General features: G+C 40.1%; 1 protein-coding gene and 28 non-coding genes across 40 annotated transcripts in view; all 29 read left to right on the top strand.

Annotated features, from left to right (window-relative positions):
* Sfmbt2 (Scm-like with four mbt domains 2) overlaps positions 1-27,145 on the top strand; it is a 224,814-nt gene that overhangs the window by 125,983 nt on the left and 71,686 nt on the right. The gene's annotated exons all lie outside the window — the stretch shown is intronic.
* Positions 75-161, top strand: Mir669p-2 (microRNA 669p-2). The gene has a single exon (NR_037262.1). It is a non-coding gene; the product is annotated as a microRNA 669p-2 (primary transcript).
* On the top strand, positions 1,971-2,053 carry Mir467a-9 (microRNA 467a-9). The gene has a single exon (NR_037265.1). It is a non-coding gene; the product is annotated as a microRNA 467a-9 (primary transcript).
* On the top strand, positions 2,263-2,344 carry Mir466b-2 (microRNA 466b-2). Its single transcript, NR_030564.1, has one exon. It is a non-coding gene; the product is annotated as a microRNA 466b-2 (primary transcript).
* Positions 2,489-2,575, top strand: Mir669a-10 (microRNA 669a-10). Its single transcript, NR_037264.1, has one exon. It is a non-coding gene; the product is annotated as a microRNA 669a-10 (primary transcript).
* On the top strand, positions 4,917-5,003 carry Mir669a-11 (microRNA 669a-11). Its single transcript, NR_037266.1, has one exon. It is a non-coding gene; the product is annotated as a microRNA 669a-11 (primary transcript).
* Mir467a-10 (microRNA 467a-10) lies at positions 6,851-6,933 on the top strand. Its single transcript, NR_037267.1, has one exon. It is a non-coding gene; the product is annotated as a microRNA 467a-10 (primary transcript).
* On the top strand, positions 7,143-7,223 carry Mir466b-3 (microRNA 466b-3). Its single transcript, NR_030565.1, has one exon. It is a non-coding gene; the product is annotated as a microRNA 466b-3 (primary transcript).
* Mir669a-12 (microRNA 669a-12) lies at positions 7,369-7,455 on the top strand. The gene has a single exon (NR_037268.1). It is a non-coding gene; the product is annotated as a microRNA 669a-12 (primary transcript).
* On the top strand, positions 9,299-9,385 carry Mir467e (microRNA 467e). Its single transcript, NR_030645.1, has one exon. It is a non-coding gene; the product is annotated as a microRNA 467e (primary transcript).
* Positions 9,584-9,672, top strand: Mir466p (microRNA 466p). Its single transcript, NR_105742.1, has one exon. It is a non-coding gene; the product is annotated as a microRNA 466p (primary transcript).
* Mir467d (microRNA 467d) lies at positions 11,208-11,292 on the top strand. The gene has a single exon (NR_030572.1). It is a non-coding gene; the product is annotated as a microRNA 467d (primary transcript).
* Positions 11,496-11,568, top strand: Mir466 (microRNA 466). The gene has a single exon (NR_030150.1). It is a non-coding gene; the product is annotated as a microRNA 466 (primary transcript).
* On the top strand, positions 12,594-12,691 carry Mir297c (microRNA 297c). Its single transcript, NR_030555.1, has one exon. It is a non-coding gene; the product is annotated as a microRNA 297c (primary transcript).
* Mir669c (microRNA 669c) lies at positions 12,874-12,982 on the top strand. Its single transcript, NR_030473.1, has one exon. It is a non-coding gene; the product is annotated as a microRNA 669c (primary transcript).
* Mir669a-2 (microRNA 669a-2) lies at positions 13,742-13,838 on the top strand. Its single transcript, NR_030470.1, has one exon. It is a non-coding gene; the product is annotated as a microRNA 669a-2 (primary transcript).
* Mir297b (microRNA 297b) lies at positions 15,245-15,353 on the top strand. The gene has a single exon (NR_030474.1). It is a non-coding gene; the product is annotated as a microRNA 297b (primary transcript).
* Positions 15,545-15,640, top strand: Mir466d (microRNA 466d). Its single transcript, NR_030601.1, has one exon. It is a non-coding gene; the product is annotated as a microRNA 466d (primary transcript).
* Mir669m-1 (microRNA 669m-1) lies at positions 16,368-16,465 on the top strand. The gene has a single exon (NR_035474.1). It is a non-coding gene; the product is annotated as a microRNA 669m-1 (primary transcript).
* Mir669m-2 (microRNA 669m-2) lies at positions 17,012-17,109 on the top strand. Its single transcript, NR_035475.1, has one exon. It is a non-coding gene; the product is annotated as a microRNA 669m-2 (primary transcript).
* On the top strand, positions 17,319-17,412 carry Mir466n (microRNA 466n). Its single transcript, NR_037269.1, has one exon. It is a non-coding gene; the product is annotated as a microRNA 466n (primary transcript).
* On the top strand, positions 17,878-17,973 carry Mir669o (microRNA 669o). The gene has a single exon (NR_130331.1). It is a non-coding gene; the product is annotated as a microRNA 669o (primary transcript).
* Positions 18,173-18,252, top strand: Mir466g (microRNA 466g). Its single transcript, NR_030569.1, has one exon. It is a non-coding gene; the product is annotated as a microRNA 466g (primary transcript).
* On the top strand, positions 18,469-18,549 carry Mir466h (microRNA 466h). Its single transcript, NR_030570.1, has one exon. It is a non-coding gene; the product is annotated as a microRNA 466h (primary transcript).
* Positions 19,398-19,499, top strand: Mir297a-3 (microRNA 297a-3). The gene has a single exon (NR_030551.1). It is a non-coding gene; the product is annotated as a microRNA 297a-3 (primary transcript).
* Mir466l (microRNA 466l) lies at positions 19,675-19,795 on the top strand. Its single transcript, NR_130322.1, has one exon. It is a non-coding gene; the product is annotated as a microRNA 466l (primary transcript).
* Mir297a-4 (microRNA 297a-4) lies at positions 20,645-20,742 on the top strand. Its single transcript, NR_030552.1, has one exon. It is a non-coding gene; the product is annotated as a microRNA 297a-4 (primary transcript).
* On the top strand, positions 21,182-21,308 carry Mir669i (microRNA 669i). Its single transcript, NR_035417.1, has one exon. It is a non-coding gene; the product is annotated as a microRNA 669i (primary transcript).
* Mir669h (microRNA 669h) lies at positions 21,733-21,857 on the top strand. The gene has a single exon (NR_035418.1). It is a non-coding gene; the product is annotated as a microRNA 669h (primary transcript).

The raw sequence follows: 27,145 nt of genomic DNA on the forward strand, positions 1-27,145 counted from the left end.
TAGAGTTAAGAGTATCAGGAGTTCAAATTCATACTTATCCTCATGAGAGATCAGCCTGTGATTCCTCCATGTATGTGCATGTGTGTATAGTTGTGTGTGCATGTTCATGTCTATATTTGAATATACATAACATACACACACACACGTATAAACGCAAGCACACATACACAGACACAGGAATGGCATTCGCCAATCCCTTTGAATGATAAGTGATGTAGAGTTTTAGAGATTATGCAATAGGGGACATTGAATGGTCTCACCCACCAGGTGTAAAAGATTGACAAAGTCAGGAGGATAAGGATTTCAACTTCATGCTTAATTCAGTTAGAGATCATCCTGGTATTCATGTGAGGCCATCCATGTATGTGCATATGTGTTTACTTGTATATGCATTGCATCTGTTGACATGATATACAAAACATAAACAAACGTGTATATGAAAGCACAGACACAGAGAAAAAAATTGCATTCATTTATACGTTTGAATGATATGCGACTTAAAGTTTTAAAGATTATGCAGTACTGGGACAGTGAACGGTTTTACTCACCAGGTGTGAAAGATTGTGGATCAGGAGTTCTAATTCATGCTTTACTTCATGATGACTTAGAGATATGCCTGGGATTCATGTGATGCCCCCTATGTATCCCTATCTGTATCTGTTTATATTTTGTGTGGATTTGAGTATATGTATGTTCCTATCTACACAAATATATACATGTACACAGACACAAACAGAAACACACACACAAACATCAGTGCAACTCATCGATCCATTTGAATGACGTGTGACTTAGAGTTTTAAGATTCCTCATTACTGAATGGGGAGAGGTCTCACTCAGCAGGTGAAGTCCCTTGACAGAGTCAGGTGGATCAGGAGTTCAAATTTGTGCTGAATTTCATGATGAGTTCATGATCAGCATGGGATTCATCTTATGCCCACCAAAAATGTGCATGTGTGTATAGTTGTCTGCATATTCACTTCTCTATATGAATATGCATATACACACATGCACACACATTCATAGGAATGGCCAGAGCTATGTCTCAGGAGGTGAGTACTCTTGCCAGTGTCAGGAGGATGAGGAGTTCAAATTCATGTTTAACTTCATGATGAGTTAGAGTTCAGCATGCGATTCATGTGATGCCCACCAAGAATGTGCATGTGTGTATAGTTGTGTACATAATCACTTCTGTATATGAATATGCATATACTCACACGCAAACATACTCCCATGAATGGCCCGAGCTATTAATCAGTTAGGAGGTGAATACTCTTGCCAGCATCATGAGGATGAGTAGTTCAAATTCATGTTTAACTTTATGATGAGTTAGAGATCAGCCGGGAATTCATGTGATTTTCCCTGTGTTTGTGTTTATGTGTATAGGGAAGTATGCCTGTACATGCGCGTATATGAACATGCATATGTATATATACACACAACTAGGGACACATATATGTGCACACAAACACACATGGCAGTCATCCATTTGATTTATACGTGCTTAGAGTTTCATTGAGTGTATATTCATGGTATAGTGAATAATCTCACTTATCAGATGAAAACCACTTGCCAGAGTTAGGAGTCTCAGGAGTTCAAATTCATGCTTAACTTCATAATGAGTTAGAGATCACCCTGTTTTTGTGTGATGGACCCTAGGTATGCACAAGTGCATATAATTGTGTGTGCACGTACATGTGTGTATATGATCATACTTATAAATACACACACATACAAATGTATTCACACACACAGGCATGCACACTCACACACATAAGAATGACACTCTTTGATCCATTTGAATGATATATGTCTTAGAATTTTGCTGATTATAAAGTAGAAGGACAGTGAAGGTCTCACTCACCAGGTGTAAACAATTGTCAGTGTCAGGAGGATCAGGAGTTCAATTTCATGCTTAACTTCATGAGCAGTTAGAGATCATCCTGGACTAATGTGATGGCCCCTATGTATGTGCCTGTGTGCGTAAGTGCCTGCATGTATATGCGTGTATATTTTATGCATATACATACACACACCTACACACACATGCACACAGACATGCGGGAATGGCCCTCACGGATCCATTTGAATGAAATGTGACCTACTGCTTTGGAGGTTATGTATGACTGGGCCAGGGTGAGGTCTCACAAACCACGGGAAAACCCTTGGTAGAGTCGGGAAGATCAGGAGTGCAAGTTCATGGTAAAGGCATGATGAGTTAGAGGTCATCCTGGCATTCATGTGATTGCCCCTATGTATGTGTGTATGTGTTGATGTGTGTGTACATGTACATGTCTGAATATGATATACATATACATACACGCACACATAAGACACATATGAGCACACAGACACATGGGAATGGCACTCATCAATCCATTTGAGTGATAAGTGACTTAGAGTGAAAATGCTTGCTAGAGTTAAGAGTATCAGGAGTTCAAATTCATACTTATCCTCATGAGAGATCAGCCTGTGATTCCTCCATGTATGTGCATGTGTGTATAGTTGTGTGTGCATGTTCATGTCTATATTTGAATATACATAACATACACACACACGTATAAACGCAAGCACACATACACAGACACAGGAATGGCATTCGCCAATCCCTTTGAATGATAAGTGATGTAGAGTTTTAGAGATTATGCAATAGGGGACATTGAATGGCCTCACTCACCAGGTGTAAAAGATTGACAAAGTCAGGAGGATAAAGATTTCAAATTCATGCTTAATTCAGTTAGAGATCATCCTGGTATTCATGTGATGCCACCCATGTATGTGCATGTGTGTTTACTTGTATGTGCATTGCATGTGTTGACATGATATACATAACATAAACACACGTGTATATGCAAGCACACACACACAGGAAAAAATTGCATTCATTTATACGTTGAATGATATGTGACTTAAAGTTTTAAATATTATGCAGTAGTGGGTCAGTGAATGGTTTTACTCACCTGGTATGAAAGATTGTGGATCAGGAGTTCTAATTCATGCTTTACTTCATGATGACTTAGAGATATGCCTGGGATTCATGTGATGCCCCCTATGTATATCTATCTGTATCTGTTTCTATTGTGTGTGGATTTGAGTATATGGATGTACCTATCTACACAAATATATACATGTACACAGACACAAACAAAACACACACACAAACATCAGTGCAACTCATCGATCCATTTGAATGACGTGTGACTTAGAGTTTTAACATTCCTCAGTACTGAATGGGGACAGGTCTCACTCAGCAGGTGAAGTCCCTTCACAGAGTCAGGTGGATCAGGAGTTCAAATTTGTGCTGAATTTCATGATGAGTTCATGACCAGCATGGGATTCATCTTATGCCCACCAAAAATGTACATGTGTGTATAGTTGTGTGCATATTCACTTCTCTATATGAATATGCATATACACGCATGCACACACATTCATAGGAATGGCCAGAGCTATGTCTCAGTTAGGAGGTGAGTACTCTTGCCAGAGTCAGGAGGATGAGTAGTTCAAATTCATGATTAACTTCATGATGAGTTAGAGTTCAATATGCCATTCATGTGATGCCCACCAAGAATGTGCATGTGTTTATTCTTGTGTACATATTCACTTTTGTATATGAATATGCATATACTCACATGCAAACATACTCTCACTAACGGCCAGATCTTTGTCTCAGTTAGGAGGTGAATACTCTTGCCAGCATCATGAGGATGAGCAGTTCAAATTCATTTAAACTTTATGATGAGTTAGAGATCAGTCCAGAATTCATGTGATTTTCCCTGTGTATGTGTGTATGTGTATAGGGAAGTGTGCCTGTACATGTGTGTATATGAACATGCATACACACACACACACACACACACACACACACCGAGGGACACATACATGTGCACACAAACACACATGTCAGTCAGCCATTTGATTTATACGTGCTTAGAGTTTCATTGAGTGTATATTCATGGTATATGGAAACATCCAACTTATCACATGAAAACCGCTTACCAGAGTTAGGAGTCTTCTCGTGTCAAATTCATGCTTAACTTCATGTAGAGTTAGAGATCACCCTGGATTTGCGTCATGGACCCTAGGTGTGTACATGTGCATATAATTGTGTGTGCACGTACATGTGTGTATATGATCATCCCTATAAATACACACACATACAAATGTATTCACACACACACAGGCATGCACACTCACACACATAAGAATGACACTCATTGATCCATTTGAATGATATATGTCTTAGAATTTTGCTGATTATAAAGTAGAGGGACAGTGAATATTCTCTCTCACCAGGTGTAAACAATTGGCAGTGTCAGGAAGATCAGGAGTTCAATTTCATGCTTAACTTCATGAGCAGTTAGAGATCATCCTGGACTAATGTGATGGCCCCTATGTATGTGCCTGTGTGCGTAAGTGCCTGCATGTATATGCGTGTATATTTTATGCATATACATACACACACCTACACACACATGCACACAGACATGCGGGAATGGCCCTCACGGATCCATTTGAATGAAATGTGACCTACTGCTTTGGAGGTTATGTATGACTGGGCCAGGGTGAGGTCTCACAAACCACGGGAAAACCCTTGGTAGAGTCGGGAAGATCAGGAGTGCAAGTTCATGGTAAAGGCATGATGAGTTAGAGTCATCCTGGCATTCATGTGATTGCCCCTATGTATGTGTGTATGTGTTGATGTGTGTGTACATGTACATGTGTGAATATGATATACATATACATACACGCACACATAAGACACATATGAGCACACAGACACATGGGAATGGCACTCATCAATCCATTTGAGTGATAAGTGACTTAGAGTGAAAATGCTTGCTAGAGTTAAGAGTATCAGGAGTTCAAATTCATACTTATCCTCATGAGAGATCAGCCTGTGATTCCACCATGTATGTGCATGTGTGTATAGTTGTGTGTGCATGTTCATGTCTATATTTGAATATACATAACATACACACACACGTATAAACGCAAGCACACATACACAGACACAGGAATGGCATTCGCCAATCCCTTTGAATGATAAGTGATGTAGAGTTTTAGCGATTATGCCATAGGGGACATTGAATGTCCTCACTCACCAGGTGTAAAAGATTGACAAAGTCAGGAGGATAAAGATTGCAAATTCATGCTTAACTTCATTTGGAGACATCTTGGTATTAATGTTATGCAACCCATGTATATGTATGTGTGCTTACTTGTATGTTCATTGTATGTGTTGACATGATATACATAACATAAACACACATGTATATGCAAGCACACACACAGGAAAAAAATTGCATTCATTTATACATTTGAATGATATGTGACTTAAAGTTTTAAATATTATGCAGTAGTGGGACAGTGAATGGTTTTACTCACCAGGTGTGAAAGATTGTGGATCAGGAGTTCTAATTCATGCTTTACTTCATGATGACTTAGAGATATGCCTGGGATTCATGTGATGTCCCCTATGTATCTCTATTCTATCTGTTTTTATTGTGTGTGGATTTGAGTATATGGATGTACCTATCTACACAAATAAGTACATGTACAGAGACACAAACAGAAACACACACACAAACATCAGTGCAACTCATCGATCCATTTGAATGACGTGTGACTTAGAGTTTTAAGATTCCTCAGTACTGAATGGGGAGAGGTCTCACTCAGCAGGTGAAGTCCCTTGACAGAGTCAGGTGGATAAGGAGTTCAAATTCGTGCTGAATTTCATGATGAGTTCATGATCAGCATGGGATTCATCTTATGCCCACCAAAAATGTGCATGTGTGTATAGTTGTGTGCATATTCACTTCTCTATATGAATATGCATATACACGCATGCAAACACATTCATAGGAATGGCCAGAGCTATGTCTCAGTTAGGCGGTGAGTATGCTTGCCAGAGCTAGGAGGATGAGGAGTTCAAATTCATGTTTAACTTCTTGATGTGTTAGTGTTCAGCATGCGATTCATGTGATGCCCACGAAGAATGTGCATGTGTGTATAGTTGTGTACATATTCACTTCTCTACATGAATATGCATATACTCACATGCAAACATACTCACACTAATGGCCAGATCTTTGACTCAGTTAGGAGGTGAATACTCTTGCCAGCATCATGAGGATGAGTAGTTCAAATTCATGTTCATCTTTATGGTGAGTTAGAGATCAGTCCAGAATTCATGTGATTTTTCCCTGTGTATGTGTTTATGTGTAAAAGGAAGTGTGCCTGTACATGCGCGTATATGAGCATGCATATATATATATATATATATATATATATATATATATATATATACACACCCACACAACTAGGGACACATACATGTGCACACATACACACATGGCAGTCATCCATTTGATTTATACGTGCTTATAATTTCATTGAGTGTATATTCATGGTATAGGGAATAATCTCACTTATCAGATGAAAACCACTTGCCAGAGTTAGGAGTCTCAGGAGTTCAAATTCATGCTTAACTTCATAATGAGTTAGAGATCACCCTGTATTTGTGTGATGGATCCTAGGTATGCACAAGTGCATATAATTGTGTGTGCACGTACATGTGTGTATATGATCATACATATAAATACACACACATACAAATGTATTCACACACACAGGCGTGCACACTCACACACATAAGAATGACACTCATTGATCCATTTGAATGATATATGTCTTAGAATTTTGCTGATTATAAAGTAGAGGGACAGTGAAGGTCTCACTCACCAGGTGTAAATAATTGGCAGTGTCAGGAGGATCAGGAGTTCAATTTCATGCTTAACTTCATGAGCAGTTAGAGATCATCCTGGAATAATGTGATGGCCCCTATGTATGTGCCCGTGTGCGTAAGTGCCTGCATGTATATGCGTGTATATTTTATGCATATACATACACACACCTACACACACATGCACACAGACATGCGGAAATGGCCTTCACGGATCCATTTGAATGATATGTGACCTACTGCTTTGGAGGTTATGTATGACTGGGCCAGGGTGAGGTCTCACAAACCACGGGAAAACCCTTGGTAGAGTCGGGAAGATCAGGAGTGCAAGTTCATAGTAAAGGCATGATGAGTTAGAGGTCATCCTGGCATTCATGTGATTGCCCCTGTGTATGTGTATATGTGTTGATGTGTGTGTACATGTACATGTGTGAATATGATATACAAATACATACACGCACACATAAGACACATATGAGCACACAGACACATGGGAATGGCACTCATCAATCCATTTGAGTGATAAGTGACTTAGAGTGAAAATGCTTGCTAGAGTTAAGAGTATCAGGAGTTCAAATTCATACTTATCCTCATGAGAGATCAGCCTGTGATTCCTCCATGTATGTGCATGTGTGTATAGTTGTGTGTGCATGTTCATGTCTATATTTGAATATACATAACATACACACACACGTATAAACGCAAGCACACATACACAGATACAGGAATGGCATTCGCCAATCCCTTTGAATGATAAGTGATGTAGAGTTTTAGCGATTATGCAATAGGGGACATTGAATGTCCTCACTCACCAGGTGTAAAAGATTGACAAAGTCAGGAGGATAAAGATTGCAAATTCATGCTTAATTCAGTTAGAGATCATCCTGGTATTCATGTGATGCCTCCCATGAATGTGCATGTGTGTTTACTTGTATGTGCATTATCTCTGTTGACATGCTATATATAACATAAACACACGTGTATATGCAAGCACACACACACACAGGAAAAAATTGCATTCATTTATACGTTTGAATGATGTGTGACTTAAAGTTTTCAAGATTATGCAGTAGTGGGACAGTGAATGGTTTTACTCACCAGGTGTGAAAGATTGTGGATCAGGAGTTCTAATTCATGCTTTACTTCATGATGACTTAGAGATATGCCTGGGATTCATGTGATGCCCCCTATGTATCTCTATCTGTATCTGTTTCTATTGTGTGTGGATTTGAGTATATGGATGTACCTATCTACACAAATATATACATGTACACAGACACAAACAGAAACACACACACAAACATCAGTGCAACTCATCGATCCATTTGAATGATATGTGATTTAGAGTTTTAAGATTCCTCAGTACTGAATGGGGAGAGGTCTCACTCAGCAGGTGAAATCCCTTGACAGTGTCAGTTGGATCAGGAGTTCAAATTCGTGCTGAATTTCATGATGAGTTCATGATTAGCATGGGATTCATCTTATGCCCACCAAAAATGTGCAAGTGTGTATAGTTGTGTGCATATTCACTTCTGTATATGAATATGCATATACACGCATGCACACACATTCATAGGAATGGCCAGAGCTATGTCTCAGTTAGGAGGTGAGCACTCTTGCCAGAGTCAGGAGGATGACGAGTTCAAATTCATGTTTAACTCACATTGAGTTAGAGATCAGCATGCGATTCGTGTGATGTCCTCCAAATATGTGCATGTGAGTATAGTTGTGTGCATATTCACTTTTATACATGAATATGCATATATACTCATGCACATACACGAATGTCACTCATATATTTTTTTGAATGTTATGTGACTCAGAGATTTAGAGCTTATGCAGTACTGGTCCAGAGCTATGCCTCAGTTAGGAGGTGAATACTCTTGCCAGAGTCAGGAGGATATGAAGTTCAAATTAATGTTTAACTTCATGATGAGTTATAGATAAGGCTGTAATTTATGTTTTTGCCTCTGTGTACGTGTATATGTCTATAGGTAAGTGTGCTTGTACATGTGGGTATATGTATATGCATATATATACACATATATGGACACATACATGTGTACACAAATACACATGGCAATCATCCATTTGATTTATATGTGCTTAGAGTTTTATAGAGTGCATATTCATGGGACAGGAAACATCTCATTAATCAGATGCAAACCATTTGCCAGAGTCAGGAGGATCTGGAGTTCAAATTCATGTTTAACTTCATGATGAGTTAGAAATCGTACTGGATTTATGTGATGGACCCTAGGTATGTGCATGTGTGTGTAACTTTGTGTGAATGTACATGTATGCATATAATTATACATATACATACACATGCATGCACACATACAGACTTGAATACTCACACACATAAGTATGACTCTCATTGATCAATTTGAATGATATATGTCATTGAATTTTATTGATTATGAAGTAGAAGGACACTGAATGGTCTCACTCAACAGGTGTAAAAAATTGACAGTGTCAAGAGGATCAGGTGTTTAATTTCATGCTTAACTTCATGAAAGAGTGGTGCAATGTGATGGTCCCTATGTATGTGCCTGTGTGCATAAGTGTGAGCATGTATATGTGTGTATATTTTATGCATATACATACACACACCTATATACACATGCACACAGACATGCGGGAATGGCCCTCACGGATCCATTTGAATGATATGTGACCTACTGCTTTGGAGGTTATGTATGACTGGGCCAGAGTGAGGTCTCACAAACCACGGGAAAACCCTTGGTAGAGTCGGGAAGATCAGGAGTGCAAGTTCATGGTAAAGGCATGATGAGTTAGAGGTCATCCTGGCATTCATGTGATTGCCCCTATGTATGTGTATATGTGTTTATGTGTGTGTACATGTACATGTGTGAATATGATGATATATACATACACGCACACATAAGACACATATGAGCACACAGACACACAGGAATGGCACTCACTCATCGATCTATGTGACTGTGAGCTTTGGAGATTATGTATGACTAGATCAGGGAGAGTTATCACCCATCATATTAAAAATGCTTGTTTAAATCAGGAGGTCAGGAGGTCAAATTCATGCTTTATTTCATGATGACTTAGAGATCTGCCTGGGAATCATGTGATGCCCCCATGTATGTGTATATGTGTGTAACTGTGTGTGGATTTGTGTACATGAATATACATACCTACACACACGTAGACCCATACACAGACACACATATGAATGCCACTCCTCAGTCCATTTGAATGATATGTGACTTAGAGTTTTAAGATTCCTCAGTACTGAATAGGGAGAGGTCTCACTCAGCAGGTGAAATCCCTTGCCAGAGTCAGGTGGATCAGGAGTTCAAATTTGTGCTGAATTTCATGATGAGTTGGAAATCAGCACGGGATTCATGTGATGCCCACCAAGAATGTGCATGTGTGTATAGTTGTGTGCATATTCATTTCTCTATATGAATATGCATATGCACACATGCACACACATTCATAGGAATGGCCAGAGTTATTTCTTAGGTAGGAGGTGAATAATCTTGCTAGAGTCAGGAGAATATGGTGTTCAAGTTTATGTTTAACTTCATGATGCATTAGAGATCAGCATGTGTTTCATTGATGCACACCAAAATGTGCATGTGTGTGTAGTTGTGTGCATATTCACTTCTCTATGTGAATATGCATATACACACATGCAGACACAGGAATGGCACTCATATATCCTTTGGAATGGTATGTGACTCAGAGCTTTAGAGCTTATGCAGTGCTGGGCCAGAGCTATGTCTCAGTTAGGAGGTGGATGCTCTTGCCAGCGTCAGGAGGTCCCAGAGTTCAAATTCATGTTTAACTTCCTGATGAGTTACAGATCAGCCTGTTATTCATGTGATTGTTTCTGTGTATGTGTATAGATAAGTTTGTCTGTACATGCGGATATATGAAAAGACATATATTGACACATATTCACACATGCATGCATACAGAAACACATGGCAGTCATCCATAAGTTTTATATGTGCTTAGAATTTCATAGAGTGTATATTTATGGTACAGTGAAATATCTCGCCAACTAGATGAAAACCGCTTGCCAGAATCAGAAGTCTTGGAGTTCAGAATCATGCTTAACTTAATGATCAGTTAGTGATCATCCTGGATTCGTGTGATGGACCCTAGGTATGTACATGCACACATAATTTTGTGTGCATGTACATGTGTGTATATGATTATACATAACACACACACACACACACACACGTATAAAAGCAAGCACACACACACCAAGGTATGGCATTCATCGATCCATTTGAATGATATATGTCTTAGAATGTTACTGATTATGCAGTAGAAGGACAGTGAATGGTCTCACTCACAAGGTGTAAACAATTGGCATTGTCAGGAGGATCAGGAGTTCAATTTCATGCTTAACTTCATGAGCAGTTAGAGATCATCCTGGAATAATGTGATGGCCCCTATGTATGTGCCTGTGTGCATAAGTGCGCGCATGTATATGCGTGTATATTTTATGCATATACATACACACACCTACACACACATGCACACAGACATGCGGGAATGGCCCTCACGGATCCATTTGAATGATATGTGACCTACTGCTTTGGAGGTTATGTATGACTGGGCCAGGGTGAGGTCTCACAAACCACGGGAAAACCCTTGGTAGAGTCGGGAAGATCAGGAGTGCAAGTTCATGGTAAAGGCATGATGAGTTAGAGGTCATCCTGGCATTCATGTGATTGCCCCTATGTATGTGTATATGTGTTTATGTGTGTGTACATGTACATATGTGAATATGATATCCATATACATACACGCACACATAAGACACATATGAGCACACAGGCACACAGGAATGGCACTCACTCATTGATCTATGTGACTGTGAGCTTTGGAGATTATGTGTGACTAGGTCAGGGAGAGTTATCACCCATCATGTTAAAAATGCTTGTTAGAATCAGGAGGTCAGGAGTTCAAATTCATGCTTTATTTCATGATGACTTAGAGATCTGCCTGGGAATCATGTGATGTCCCCATGTATGTGTATATGTGTGTAACTGTGTGTGGATTGTGTATATGAATATACATACCTACACACACATAGACCCATCCACAGACACAGACACACACACGCATGCCACTCCTCAGTCCATTTGAATGATATGTGACTTAGAGTTTTAGAGATTCTGCAGTACTCAATAGGGAGAGGTCTCACACCACAGAGTCAGGTGGATCAAGAGTTCAAATTCATGTTTAACTTCATGATGAGTTAGAGATCAGCATGCTATTCATGTGATGACCATAAAGAATGTGCATGTGTGTATAGCTTTGTGCACATACACTTCTCTATATGAATATGCATATACACGCATGCACACACACTCACTCACAGGAATGGCCAGAGCTATGTCTCAGTTAACTTACCAGGTAAAACGCTTGCCTTTTGGATCAGCAGTTCAAATTCCTGAATAACTTCAAAATGACCTAGGGATCAGCCTGGCCTCATGGCATCCTCCCCCCATATATGTGCATGTGTGTATAGTTTTGTGTATATGTACATGTGTGTATACAAATATACATCTACATACAGACAAACATAAACACACAGGCACGCACACACACACACACACACACGCGCACACACACAGAGGAATGTCACTCATTGATCCTTTTGAATGACAGGTGACTCAGAGCTTTAGAGATTATGCAGGGCTGGGCCAGTGAGTGCTCTCACTCACAAGGTGAAAATGCTTGCTTGCCAGACTTTGGATGACCAGGAATCAAAATTCATGCTGAACTTCATGATGAGTTCGTGATCAGCTTCGGAGTCTTGTGATGACCCTAGTATATATGCCTGTGTGTATATGTATGTGTGCATGTACATGTGTGTATATGAATATACATATACATACACACATACCCATACAAACATGCATACAAACACACAAAAATTGGCACTCATCCATCTATTTGAATAATTAGTGACTTAGAGTCTTAGAGATTCTGTATGACTGGGGCTGACAGAGAGAGGTCTCAGTCACCAGGAGAAGACTTGCTAGATTCAGGGTGATCAGGAGTGCACATTCATGTTAACGGCATGATGAGTTAGAGATCAGCCTGGCATTCATGTGATGCCTCCATGTATGTGCATGTGTGTATAGTTGTGTGTGGATGTGTGTATTTGCATATAAATAACATACACACACACACACAAGTAAACACAAGTGCACAAACAGACACAGGAATGCCATTCATCGATCCATTGGAATGATAAGTGATTTAGAGTTTTAGAGATTTTGAAGTAGAGACGGTGAATTGTCTCACTCACCAGTTGTAAACGATTGAAAGAGTCAAGAGGATCTGGAGTTCCAATTCACTCCTATGTTCAGCTAGATAGCATCCTGGTATTCATGTGATATCGCCCATGTGTGTGCATGTGAGTATAGTTGTGTGTGCATGTCTGTATTTGAATATACATAACATACACACACTAATGCAAGTACACACACACACACACACACACACACACACTCACACCAATGCCACTCATCAATCCATTGGAATGATGTGTCACTTAGAGTATTAGAGATTATGCAGTACTTGGCCAGTGAGTGCTCTCAGTCTCTAGGTGAAAATGCTTGCTAGAGTTAAGAGTATTCAGGAGTTAAAACACATACTGACCTTCATGAGGATTTAGAGATCAGCCTGTGATTCATGTGATGGCCCCATGATTGTGCATGTGTATATAGTTGTGTGTGCATGTTCATGCATGTATTTGCATATACATAACATACACGTATAAACGCAAGCACACACACATAGAGACACAAGAATGGCTTTCATCGATCCCTTTGAATGATATGTCACTTAGCATATTAGAGATTATGCAGTACTTGGCCAGTGAGTGCTCTTATTCTCTAGGTGAAAATGCTTGCTAGAGTTAAGAGTATCAGGAGTTTAAATTCATGCTTATCCTCATGAGAGATCAGCCTGAGATTCCTCCATGTATGTGCATGTGTGTATAGTTGTGTGTGCATGTTCATGTCTATATTTGAATATACATAACATACACACACACGTATAAACGCAAGCACACACACAGACACAGGAATGGCATTCATTGACCCATTTAAATGATATGCCACTCAGAGTAGTAGAGATTATTCAGTATGGGGCAAGTGAGTGCTCTCATTCTCTAGGTGAAAATGCTTACTATAGTTAGGAGTATCAGAAGTTCAAATTTATGCTTATCTTCAGCATGATTTAGAGATAAGCCTGTGATTCATGTGATGCCTTAAGTGTACATGCAGGTTTGTATAGTTGTGTGTGTATGTTCATGTGTCTATATGGATATACATAACATATACATAGACATATAAACCCTAGCGTGCACACACACACACACACACACACACACACACACACACACACACACACGAATAACATTCATAGATCCATTTATATGATATGCCACCTAGAATATTAGAAATTATTCAGTACTGGGCCAGTGAGTGCTGTCATTTTCTAGGTAAAAATGCTTGCTAGAATCAGGAGTATCAGGAGTTCAAATTCATGCTTATCTTCAGGAGGATATAGATATCTGCCTGTGATTCATGTGATTGCCACCCATGTATGTGCATGGGTGTATAGTTTTGTGTACATGTGCATGTGTGTATATGAATAGACATAACATGCACATACATATAAACACAAGCACACACACACACAGAGACACAGGAATGACACTCATCGATCCATCTGAATGATAGGTGACTTAGAGTTTTAGAGATTATGCAGTAGTGGGACAGTGAATGGTCTCAATCACCAGGTGTAAACCACAGAGTCAGGAGGATCAGGAGTTCAAATCCATGCTTAATTTCAGTTGGAGATCATCCTGGTATTTCTGTGATGCTACCCATGTATGTGCATGTGTGCTTACTTGTATGTGCATGTGCATGTGTTGATATGAATATACATAACATAAACACACGTGTATATGCAGGCACACACACACAGAAGAAATTGCATTCGTCGTTACGTTTGAATGATATATGACTTAGAGCTTTAAGAGTATGTATTACTGGGCCAATGAAACGTCTTACTTACCAGTAAAAATGTTTGTTATATTCAGATGGATCAGGGGTCCAAATTCATGAGTAATTTCAAAATGACATAGAGATCAGCCTGACTTCACGGGGTTCCCCCCAATGTATGTTTATGTGTGTATAGTTTATGTGCATGTGCATGTGTGCATATGCATATACATATACATCCATACAAACATATAGAAGTAGCACAGATACACAGACACACACACACACACCCATCAATCATTTTGAATGACAGGTGACTTAGAGTTTTAGAAATTATGCTGTGCTGGGCCAGTGAGTGCTCTTAGTCAAAAGGTAAAAATGCTTGCCAGAGTCAGGAGGATGAGCAGTCAAAATTCATTCTCAACTTCATGATGAGTCTGGGATCAACTTCGGATTCATGTGATGCCCCCAATCTATTTGCTTGTGTGTATATGTATGTGTGCATGAACATGTGTATATGAATATACATATACATACACACATACCCATACAAACATGCATACAAACACACAGAAAATGGATACTCATTGTTCTATTGAATGATATGTGTCTTAGAGTCTTAGAGATTCTGTATGACTGGGCCAGGGAGAGGTCACACTCACCATGTGACGCCCCTTGCCAGAGTCAGGGTGATCAGGAGTGCAAATTCATGTTAACTGCGTGATGAGGTAGAGATCAGCCTGTCATTCATGTGATGGCCCCTGTGTATGTGCATGTGTGTTTGTGTGTGCGTACATGTACATGTGTGTATATGAATATACATATACATACACGCACACATAGATACGCACGCACACACACACACAGGGATGGCACTCATCAATCCATTTGAATGATAAGTGACTTAGAGTGAAAATGCTTACTAGAGTTAAGAGTATCAGGAGTTCAAATTCATACTTATCCTCATGAGAATTTAGAGATCAGCCTGTGATTTATGTGATTCCTCCATGTATGTGCATGTGTGTATAGTTGTGTGTGCATGTTCATGTCTATATTTGAATATACATAACATACACACACACGTATAAACGCAAGCACACATACACAGATACAGGAATGGCATTCGCCAATCCCTTTGAATGATAAGTCATGTAGAGTTTTAGAGATTATGCAATAGGGGACATTGAATGGTCTCACCCACCAGGTGTAAAAGATTGACAAAGTCAGGAGGATAAAGATTTCAAATTCATGCTTAATTCAGTTAGAGATCATCCTGGTATTCATGTGATGCCACCCATGTATGTGCATGTGTGTTTACTTGTATGTGCATGTGCATGTGTTGACATGAATATACATAACATAAACACATGTGTATATGCAAGCACACACACACACACACAGAGAAAAAATTGCATTCATTTATATGTTTGAAAGATATGTGACTTAGAGCTTTAGCAATTATGTAGTACTTGGCCAATGAAACTTCTTACTTACCAGTAAAATGTTTTTCATATTCAGATGGATCAGGAGTTCAAATTCATGAGTAACTTCAAAATGGTGTACAGATCAGCCTGGCTTCATGGGATCCTCCCCAATGTATGTGCATGTGTGTATAGTTTTGTGTGCATGTGCATGTGTGTATATGAATAGACATATACATCCACACAAACATATACAAGCAAGCACAGATACACACACAGGAATGGCACTCATCGATCCATTTGAATGATAGGTGACTTAGAGTTTTAGAGACTGCAGTAGTGGGACAGTGAATGGTCTCAGTCACCAGCTGTAAATGATTGACAAAGTCTGGAGAATCAGGATTTCAAATTCATGATTAACTTCAGTTAGAGATTATCCTGGTATTCCTGTGATGCCACCCATGTATGTGCATGTGTGTTTACATGTGTGTGCGTGTACATCTGTGTAAATGAATATATATATATATATATATATATACATATATATATATATATATATATATATATATATATATATATAACATAAACATACATGTATATGGACACACGTATGCACACATACACACAAGGAATGGAATTCATTGATATGTTTGAATGATATGTGATTTTGAGCTTTAAAGGTTATGTAGTACTGGTCAAATGAAAGTTTTTCTCACTATGTAAAAGCTTGCCATATTCAGAGGGGTCAGGAATTCATATTCATAAATAAATTCAAAAGAGAGTAGAGATCAGCCTGATTTTATGGGGTTCCCCACAATATATTTGCATGTGTGTATAGTTTTGTGTGCATGTGCATGTGTGTATATGAATATACATATACATCCACACAAACATATACAAGCATGCACAGATATACACACACACAGAAATGGCACCCATAGATCATTTTGAGTGACATGTGACATGTGACATGTGAGTTTTAGAGAGTATGCCGTGCTGGGCCAATGAATGCTCTCACTCACAAGGTAAAGACCCTTGCCAGATTCAGGATGATCAAGAGTGTAAATTCATGTTGGTTGCATGATGAGTTGGAGATCAGCCTGGCATTCATGTGATGGCTCCTGTGTATGTGCATGTGTGTTTGTGTGTGCGTACATGTACATGTGTGTATATGAATATGCATATACATGAGAGCATACATAGACACACGTGCATGTGCGCTTGCATGCGCGTGCGTGCACACACACACACACACACACAGAGGATATGTGATTTACAGTCTTATAGATTATGTAGTAGTGGGTAATGAATGGTCGCACTCATCATGTGTAAACAATTTGCAGATTCAAGAAGATCAGGAGTTCAAATTCATGCTTAACTTCAGCTGGACATCATCCTGGTATTCATGTGATGCCACCCGTGTATGTGCATGTGTGTTTACAGGTGTGTGCATGTGAATGTATATATATGAGTATACATGTACAGACACATGCAGCACACACACACACACGAATGCCACTCATTGATCCATTTGAATGATATGTCACTTAGCATATTAGAGATTATGCAGTACTTGGCCAGTGAGTGCTCTCATTCTCTAGGTGAAAATCCTTGCTAGAGTTAAGAGTATCCCGAGTTCAAATTCATACTTATCCTCATGAGAGATCAGCCTGTGATTCCTCCATGCATGTGCATGTGTGTATAGTTGTGTGTGCATGTTTATGTGTGTATTTGAATATACATAACATACACACACACGTATAAACACAAGCACACACACACAGACACAAGAATGACACTCATCAATCCATTTGAATGATAACTGACTTAAGAGTTTTAGAGATTATGCAATAGGGGACAGTGAATGGTTTCACTCACCAGGTGTAAATGATTGACAGAGTCAGGTTAATCAGGATTTCAAATTCATGCTTAACTTCAGTTATAGATCATTCATGTGATGCCACCCATTTATGTCGATGTGTGTTTTCGTGTGTGTGCATGTGGATGTATGTATATGATTTTGCATATACAGACACATGCACACACATGCGGCACACACACACACACACAAATGACACTCATCGATCCATTTGAATGATATGTCACTTAGAGTTTTAGAGATTATGCAGTTCTGGGACAGTGCGTGATCTCACTCTCCAGGTCAAAATGTATGCTGGAATCAGGAGTTTTAGGAGTTCAAATTCATGCTTAACTTCATGATGATTTTAAGATCAGCCTGTGATTCATGTGATTCTCAGCCATGTATGTCCATGTGTGTATATTTGTGTGTGCATGTGCTTGTGTGTATGTGAATATATATATCATACGCACGCACACACACACACAAATGCAAGCACATACACTCTCACACACAGAGGAATTGAATTCATCCATTAATTTGAATGCTATGTGACTTATTCTTTTAGAGATTATGCAGTAGTGGGACAGTGAACGGTCTCACTCGCCATGTGCAAACATATTACAGATTGAGCAGGGTCGGGAGTTCAAATTCATGCTTAACTTCAGCTGGACATCATCCTGGTATTCATGTGATGCCACCCGTGTATGTGCATGTGTGTTTACGTCCCTGTGTATGCACATGTGTGTATATAAATATACATACCATAAACATACATGTAAATGCAAGCACACAAACATGGAATGGCATTCATTGATACATTTGAATGATGTGTGACATAGAGCTTTAAAGATTATGTAGTATTGGGCTAATGAAACTTTTTACTCACAATGTGAAAAAGCTTCCCATATTCAGAAGGATTAGGAGTTCAAATTTATGAATAACTTCAAAATGGCTTAGAGATCAGCCTGGCTTTATGGGTTCCTTCCCAGTGTATGTTCATGTTGCATAGTTTTGTGTGCTAATGTATGTGTGCATATGAATATACATATAAATACACACAAACACATACACACAGGCACACACACACACACACACACACACACACACACATACACACACACACACACACACACACACACATACCCCGAATGGCACTCATTGATACTTTTAAATGACATGTGACTTAAAGTTTTAGAGATTATGCAGGGCTGGATCAGTGGGTGCTCTCACTCACAAGGTGAAAATGCTTGCCAGAGTCAGGAGGATCAGGAGTGGAAATTCATTCTCAAATTCATGAGTCCAGGATCAGCTTCGGATTCTAGTGATGCCCCCAGTGTATGTGCCTGTGTGTATATGTATGTGTGCATGTGCATGTGTGTATATGAATATACATATACATACACACATACCCATACAAACATGCACACAAACACACAGAAAATTGACACTCATCGATCCATTTCAATGATATGTGAGTCTTAGAGATTCTGTATGACTGGGCCACAGAGAGGTCTCACTCACCAGGTGACGCCCCTTGCCAGAGCCAGGATGATCAGGAGTGCAAATTCATGTTCACTGCATGATGAGGTAGAGATCAACCTGGCATTCATGTGATGACCCCTATGTATGTGCATGTGTGTTTGTGTGTACATGTACATGTATATATATATTGATATACATATAAATACATGCACACATATTCATGCATGCACACGCACACATTAATGGCACTCTTAGATCCATTTGAATAACATGTGACTTAGAGGTGAGAGATTATGCAGTACGGGGACAGTGAGTGTTCTCACTCATCAGGTGTAGACAACTGCCAGAGTCAGGTCTATCAGGAGCTTAAATGCATGCTTACACTCATGAGGACTTAGAGATCAGCCTGTGATTTATGTGATTCCCCCCATGCATGTGAACGTGTGTATAGTTGTGTGTGCATGTGTGTATATGAATATATATAACATCCACACATGTATAAATGCAAGCACAGAAACACACAAACATAGGAATGGTACTCATCGATCCATTTGAATGATATATGACTTAGAGTTTTAGAGATTATGCAGTAGAGGGACAGTGAATGGTCTCAATCACCAGGTGTAAATGATTGACAAAGTCAGGAGGATCAGGAGTTCAAACTCCATTTAGAGATCATCCTGGTATTCATTTGATGCCACCCATGTATGTGCACGTGTGCTTACATGTGTGTGCATGTTCATGAATGTATATGGATATGCATGTGCAGACACACACACACATGCAACACACACACAAACACATGGTGACTTGCATTCATCTACTTGCATAATATGTGACTAAGAGTTTTAAAGATTATGCAGTACTGTGCCCGTGCATGCTCTTACTCAACAGGTCAAAGTGCTTGCCAGAGTCAGGCCTTAAAGGTATGTGACTTAGAGTTTGAGAGATTATGCAGGGCTGGATCAGTGGGTGCTCTCACTCACAAGGTGAAAATGCTTGCCAGAGTCAGGAGGATCAGGAGTGGAAATTCATTCTCAAATTCATGATTAGGTAGGGATCAGCTTCAGATTCATGTGATGGCGCCCCCCCCCCCCAGTGTATGTGCCTGTGTGTATATGTATGTGTGCATGTGCATGTGTGTATATGAGTATACATATACATACACACATACCCATACAAGCATGCACACAAATACACGCAAAATCGCCACTCATGGATCCATTTGAATGATATGTGACTTAGTCTTAGAGGTTCTGTATGACTGGGCCAGTGCGTGATCTCACTCACCGGGTGAATAATCCTTCCAGAGTCAGGAGGATCAGGAATTCGAATTCATGCTTAACTTCATAATGAGTTAGAGATCAGATGCGATTCGTGTGATGCCCACCAAAAATGTGCATGGGTGTATAGTTGTGTGCATATTCATTTCTCTATATGAATATGCATATACACGCAAGCACACACAGGAATGGCACTCATATATCCTTTTGAATGGTATGTGACTTAGAGCTTTAGAGTTTATCCAGTAACGGACCAGAGCTATGTCTCAGTTAGGAGGTGAGTATTCTTGCCAGAGTCAGGAGGATCAGGAGGTCTAATTTATGTTTAACTTCCTGATGAGTTAGAGATCATCCTGGCATTCATGTGATGCCCACCAATAATGTGCATGTGTGTATAGTTGTGTGCATATTCATTTCTCTATATGACTATGCATATACACACATGCATACAAACTCACATACAGGAATGACAGTCATATATCCTTTTGAATGATATGTGACTCAGAGCTTTAGAGCTTATGCAGTACTGGGCCAGAGCTATGCCTCAGTTAGGAGGTGGATACTCTTTCCAGAGTCAGGAGGATACGGAGTTCAAATTCATGTTTAACTTCATGATGAGTTAGAGATCAGCCTGGAATTCATTTGATTGTCCTTGTGTATGTGTATATATGTGTAGGTAAGTGTGCTTGTACATGCATGTATATGAACATACACACACACATACATATACACATAAGAATGGCAGTCATAGATCTGTTTGATTTATATGTGCTTAGAGTTTTATAGAGTGTATAATTATGGGTCAGTGTTACATCTAACTCACCAGGTGAAAACCACTTGCCAGAGTTAGAAGGATCAGGAATTTAAATTCATGCTTAACTTCCTGATAAGTTTGTGATCATCCTGGCATTCATGTGATGCCCACCAAAAATATGCATGGGTGTATAGTTGAGTGCATATTCATTTCTCTATATGAATATGCATATACACACATGCACACACACACACACTCACACACAGGAATGACACTCGTTTATCCTTTTGAATGGTATGTGACTCAGAGCTTTAGAGCTTATGCAGTACTGGGCCAGAGCTATGTCTCAGTTAGGAGGTGAATACTCTTGCCAGCGTCAGGAGGTCCTGGAGTTCAAATTCATGTTTCACTTCATGATGAGTTAGAGATCAGCATGCGATTCATGTGATGCCCTCCCCCATGTATGTGCATGGGTTCATACTTATGTGTGCATGTAAATGTATGTATATGAATGTTCACATACATATACATAAACACACACACTGGCATTCACCTACACGCACATTAGTGGCTCTGATCGATCTATTTGAATGAGATGTGACTCAGAGCTTTAGAGCTTATGCAGAACGGATCCAGGGCTAGTTCTCCCTCCAGGTGAAAATGGCTTCTGTGGAAACCTGACAGCCTGAGTTGGATCTCTGGAACTCAGCACACAGGCAGGCTATGGTGTGATTCTTTTGGTTTTTCGTACACCTGATGATTTTCTTTGAGTTTTCAGATTGCAATATATCTTAATTTAAAATTTATCGTTCATCTGGCTCGGGAGACTGGAATACCTCCCTCATTAATAGCTGTCTTCTCTTTCATTCTCTATGAAAAAGGTCACTTTTAATTGAATGGGGTTAAGAGGTAAAGCTGGGTTGCTCTTAATATTGAAAACATTTCTGGTCGTTAAAAACTAAGAATCCTTTTGCTTATTTAATAATTCTTTAAGAATTTTTTTAAAGTGTTGTTTTTCCCTGTCAACACTTGATATTTATATGATATTAGAGTCTATTTTTGGTGATATCTTTGTCTCCTAACATAATTCAAACTAGAATGCTGTGCTTGCTTTTACACAGAGAAGTGCTTTAATTGTTGTACGAAATGTGTCCCAGCCTAATTCTTTTTCTGTAAGAAGCAGCGTTGTGGCTAGTGTTCAGGTCAAATGGACTCTCTGGTTCCTCTGCCCTTGCCTAAGGTTCTGTTGTTTTTCTGCAGTATTCCCTGATCGTAAATAAGAAGAACTCATGGGAATGCATGAATGCCTACTGTTTTAAATGACCTTGGAGCACCCTGAGACATAGGCGAATATTGCACTTCTTCTCACTGCTTTCGTTGGTTTTCCGTTGATTTTTGGGTCTAAAATACCAGCGCCTGGTCCCGTGTTAGGACACCAAAGCAGAGCCCACTTTGCAAGTGTTTTCTCGTCCATTATGGCCGTACTATTAGAAATCTGTTCTCAAGGCTCATTCCTGCTCCGCCATTCTTGCCATCCTTGTTGCTGATGTCTGAACTCACAGCTGAGGGTTTGGACTCAGTGTTTCTTTTCTAGTGGGACCCACTTCTTCTCTCTCCTGAAGAGCTGTGTCTCTTTCCTAGGTTCTGTGATGGTGATGTCTTTGTTTTCTTTTTCTCTTCCTTCCCTTCCCCTCATTTCCTCTCCTCTCCCTCCTTTCCCTTCCCCTCCTCTCTCTTCTCTTGTCCCTTCCTTCCCCTGTTCTCCCTTTCCCTCTTGTCCCCTCCCCTCCCCTGTGTTTCCTTCCCCTCTCCTCCCATCCCTTCCCCTCTGTTTTTTGTCCTTCCCTTTCCTTCTTTCCCTCTTTCACTGTTTAAAAAACATAGATTCTGGAGATGAAACTCAGGTTTTTATGCTTGTCAAGCAAAGCCCTTTACTGACTGAGTCATCTTTCCAGCCAGCTGACTTTTTGACTTTTTTACATTTGTCTCCTCTGTTTTCTGTCGGGAAATCTGAGCGCCATAAAGGGAAGACTTATGTCAGTTTGCTTCACCTCTCTAATGCTTGTATTAGAACTGCCCCACACCCAGCATGCAGAGGGCCGGCTTACTCTTTTCATGGGTGAAGGAACGAGTGTCTAGGATAGAGGTCAGGCACATCCTTGAGGACTGACAGTCTAACAAGGTGGCTTTAACTGTAGTTTATTAAATGTCTCATTCCCAACAGACTTCAGGATCTGAGTGTCTTTCCCGTTGTCTAGCTGGAACATAGCAAGCATGATATCCTTTTGCTACTTTCTTATTATGATGGCACAGCTTGTATAGCTAGGCTACATGGAAGAGGGGATTTTATTGTTATGCTGTCTGCTTTATAAGAGAGTGAAATCCTACCTTAAACTTTGCTGGTAACCCTATTCTAAGGCATAGACAAGGGGCACAGGGCCTCTGAGGTAGCCTTGAGGCTGTCCTGACTCACTTTATATATATGTATATATATATATATATATATATATATATATATATATATATATATATATATGTTTCTTATTAGGTATTTCCCTCATTTACATTTCCAATGCTATCCCAAAAGTCCCCCATACCCTCCCACCCACTCCCACTTTTTGGCCCTGGCGTTCCCCTGTAGTGGAGCATATAAAGTTTGCAAGTCCAATGGACCTCTCTTTCCAGTGATGACCGACTAGGCCATCTTTAGATACATATGCAGCTAGAGTCAAGAGCTCTGGGGTGCTGGTTAGTTCATATTGTTGTTCCACCTATAGGGTTGCAGATCCCTTTAGCTCCTTGGGTACTTTCTCTAGCTCCTCCATTGGGGGCCCTGTGATCCATCTTATAGCTGACTGTGAGCATTCACTTCTGTGTTTGCTAGACAGCTCTATCAGGATCCTTTCAGCAAAATCTTGCTAGTGTATGCAATGGTGTCAGTGTTTGGAAGCTGATTGTGGGACGGATCCCCGGATATGGCAATCACTAGATGGTTCATCCTTTCGCCTGACTCACTTCTATATCAGAATGTGGCCTCACTCATTCTGGATAGAATCTGGACTGGTGAAGCTGAAGGGTGATGGTGTGTGAAGCGTGCGTGTGTGTGATGTGTGTATGCATATGTGTGTGTGTGTGCTGTGTGTGTGTGTGTGTGTGTGTGTGTGGTTTGTTGTATGGTGTGTGTGATGTGTGTGTATGAATGTGTGTTTGTGGTTTATTTGTGTGATGTGGTGTGTGTGTGTGGGTGTGTGTGTGTGTGTGTGTGTGTGTGTGTGTGTGTGGTGGGGGAACATCACTCATGCAAGAGTCACACCTTGTAAAGAACTTTTGCTGACACATAGTCTGACTTTGCATTATACTAGCACAAAGATAACTTTTTGTCACTGAAGTCCTTTTCCAGTTACTAGTGAAAACTTGAAAAAGTACAAAAAAGTTGAAGATATTTGTCACAAGTTCAAAACAATTTCTTTTTTATATTTTTCTCTTCTTTACATCTTTTGCGTAATTCTAGTAATTTCATATGTCTGCAATTAGTCCTTTTAGCTGAAGGACATAGCATTTTTTTTCATAATTTCCCTGCCCCAACCATGCAATATCATGCCTATATGATATCTTAGGGGCTTAGAGGGGGTCTTGAGTCAATCTTGTATCATTTTCTGTTCATGGAGAGTTACTTTTGCCTTCTCCAAGTTTCGTAAAGTTGCTGTACATTTCCCAACATATAACTCATTTTCTCAGTTAGTGGGGTCACTTTTCTGAGATAAATTCCTAGGACTGAAACCATGTCAAAGGGCATAGCTCTTTATACTGTTAAGTTTTTCAAAGGCACTGTCCATTTGCTCAGCCAGACTTAATGGCTGTTTGTTGTCTGTTCATTTGTATCACAAGAAAAATGGGTCACCAACCTCTTCCCTCTTACTTGCATACCCTTTGGAAAGTCGGCATTCAAAGTAAAGAGTCATGAAGACTTAAATGCCTTTAATGGCTGTCATTCACGTAGTCTGGGTAGGTGGCTTCTTAGAAACTGTAATGGCTGGAGGGGGTTTATTTCCTCTTTATTTTTTTTCTCCTCTTTGCTGTTTTCTTTCCTCCCCCTTGGTTTAAAACCTGTTTTCCTGGCTGTGCTTAAGCCTCCGTTCTTCTTGTTCTGCCTCTGTTGACGAATGAGTGTAATTGACCCCTGTTGTCTCTATTATACATTCTGCGGCAATTTGTTTTTTATGTAGTAGTTATTTTCTGAGCTGCCTTAAAACTGCCTTCCAAAAAGAGCTCATTACCAGCTCAAAGGAAAAGAATTTTAAATGACAGAGTGAATAACAGTCCCAAGGAGAAGGGGGAGGACATGTCTAAGCCATTCCAAGTTTCAAGTAAGTGGGTAGTTTTAGGGTCCAGATAATTAATTGCTGCTCAGGTGAAGCCCAGCAAGACTTGATTCTATCTAGGAATTATTAGATTAAAAATAGCTTCCCCGTGGACACTGTTGCCCTCTGGATGTATAGACGGATTATATCCAGGTCCAAGATGACAATTTACAGCCCATTAGAAGTTAGTTTTGGAAAACCTGGCTAAACATCTATGCGCTACAATCAAGGGTGACTTCCAAATAAGAGCATTTTATCTGAACATACATCAGCCACACAGAACACCCAAATACAGTTCACACAATTCTATGGGTATTAGAAAATAGATGCTAGACAGAAGCCAAGGCTGACCTTAGCTGCCTCAGCTTCCACTTGTTTTGAGCTCAAAGGACTTTGTATGTTCATAGAAAAGGTGAAGCCCCACCGGGGGAAAGTAAACAGTGGGGGGGGGGGGTTGTGAATTTTAACACAGAACTGAGGGCAGTGCGAGGAGCAGAGGCTGGTGTGGCAAAGCCCCTGGAAGTGAAGGAAGCAGGCCTGTGAGTGGCTGGCTTTGGTACCTTCCTGCTGAGGGTGCTGAACAGAGAACTGGGAGCCAGGTCTCTTCTTGTGTAAGGCTTTGTTTGGGAGGTGGATAGAAGGTTCTGGGAGGGACTTGAGAAACAAGTGTGCTAAAGGATGGACATTTATAATGTATATTCATCCCGGCAAACATGAGAAACTGTTCGAGGAGATGGGAGCTCCTCTAGACCCTAAATGAGAAAGGTCAAGCTGGGAAGAAAAAGCCCACTGTGTACAGACATCATCTGTGCAGTCACTGATGCACGGGCTTCAGAGAAAAGCGAGGGGAGAGGAGGGGAGGAGAGGGGAGGGGAGGAGAGGAGAGGGAGGAGAGGGGAGGGGAGGGGAGGGGAGGGGAGGGGTCACTTGTTTTGCTTTGCTTGGGAAGGATGAGCAGGCAAAACTACACCTCCTACCAGAAAGGTAGCAGCATCACCCATAACTTCATCTGGTGCCTTCAAGTTCATGTAAATGAAGTCCTTAGATTTCAGAAGCATGCGCACGAACACACACACACACACACACACACACACACACACACTGACACCTCCTCCCACACACACAGACACACACACAGAGACACAAACACACACGCACACAGACACACACAGACACACAGACACACACACTGACACCCACACACACAGACA

The sequence above is a fragment of the Mus musculus genome, chromosome 2 (genome assembly GCF_000001635.26).
Source record: "Mus musculus strain C57BL/6J chromosome 2, GRCm38.p6 C57BL/6J".
NCBI lineage: Eukaryota > Metazoa > Chordata > Mammalia > Rodentia > Muridae > Mus > Mus musculus.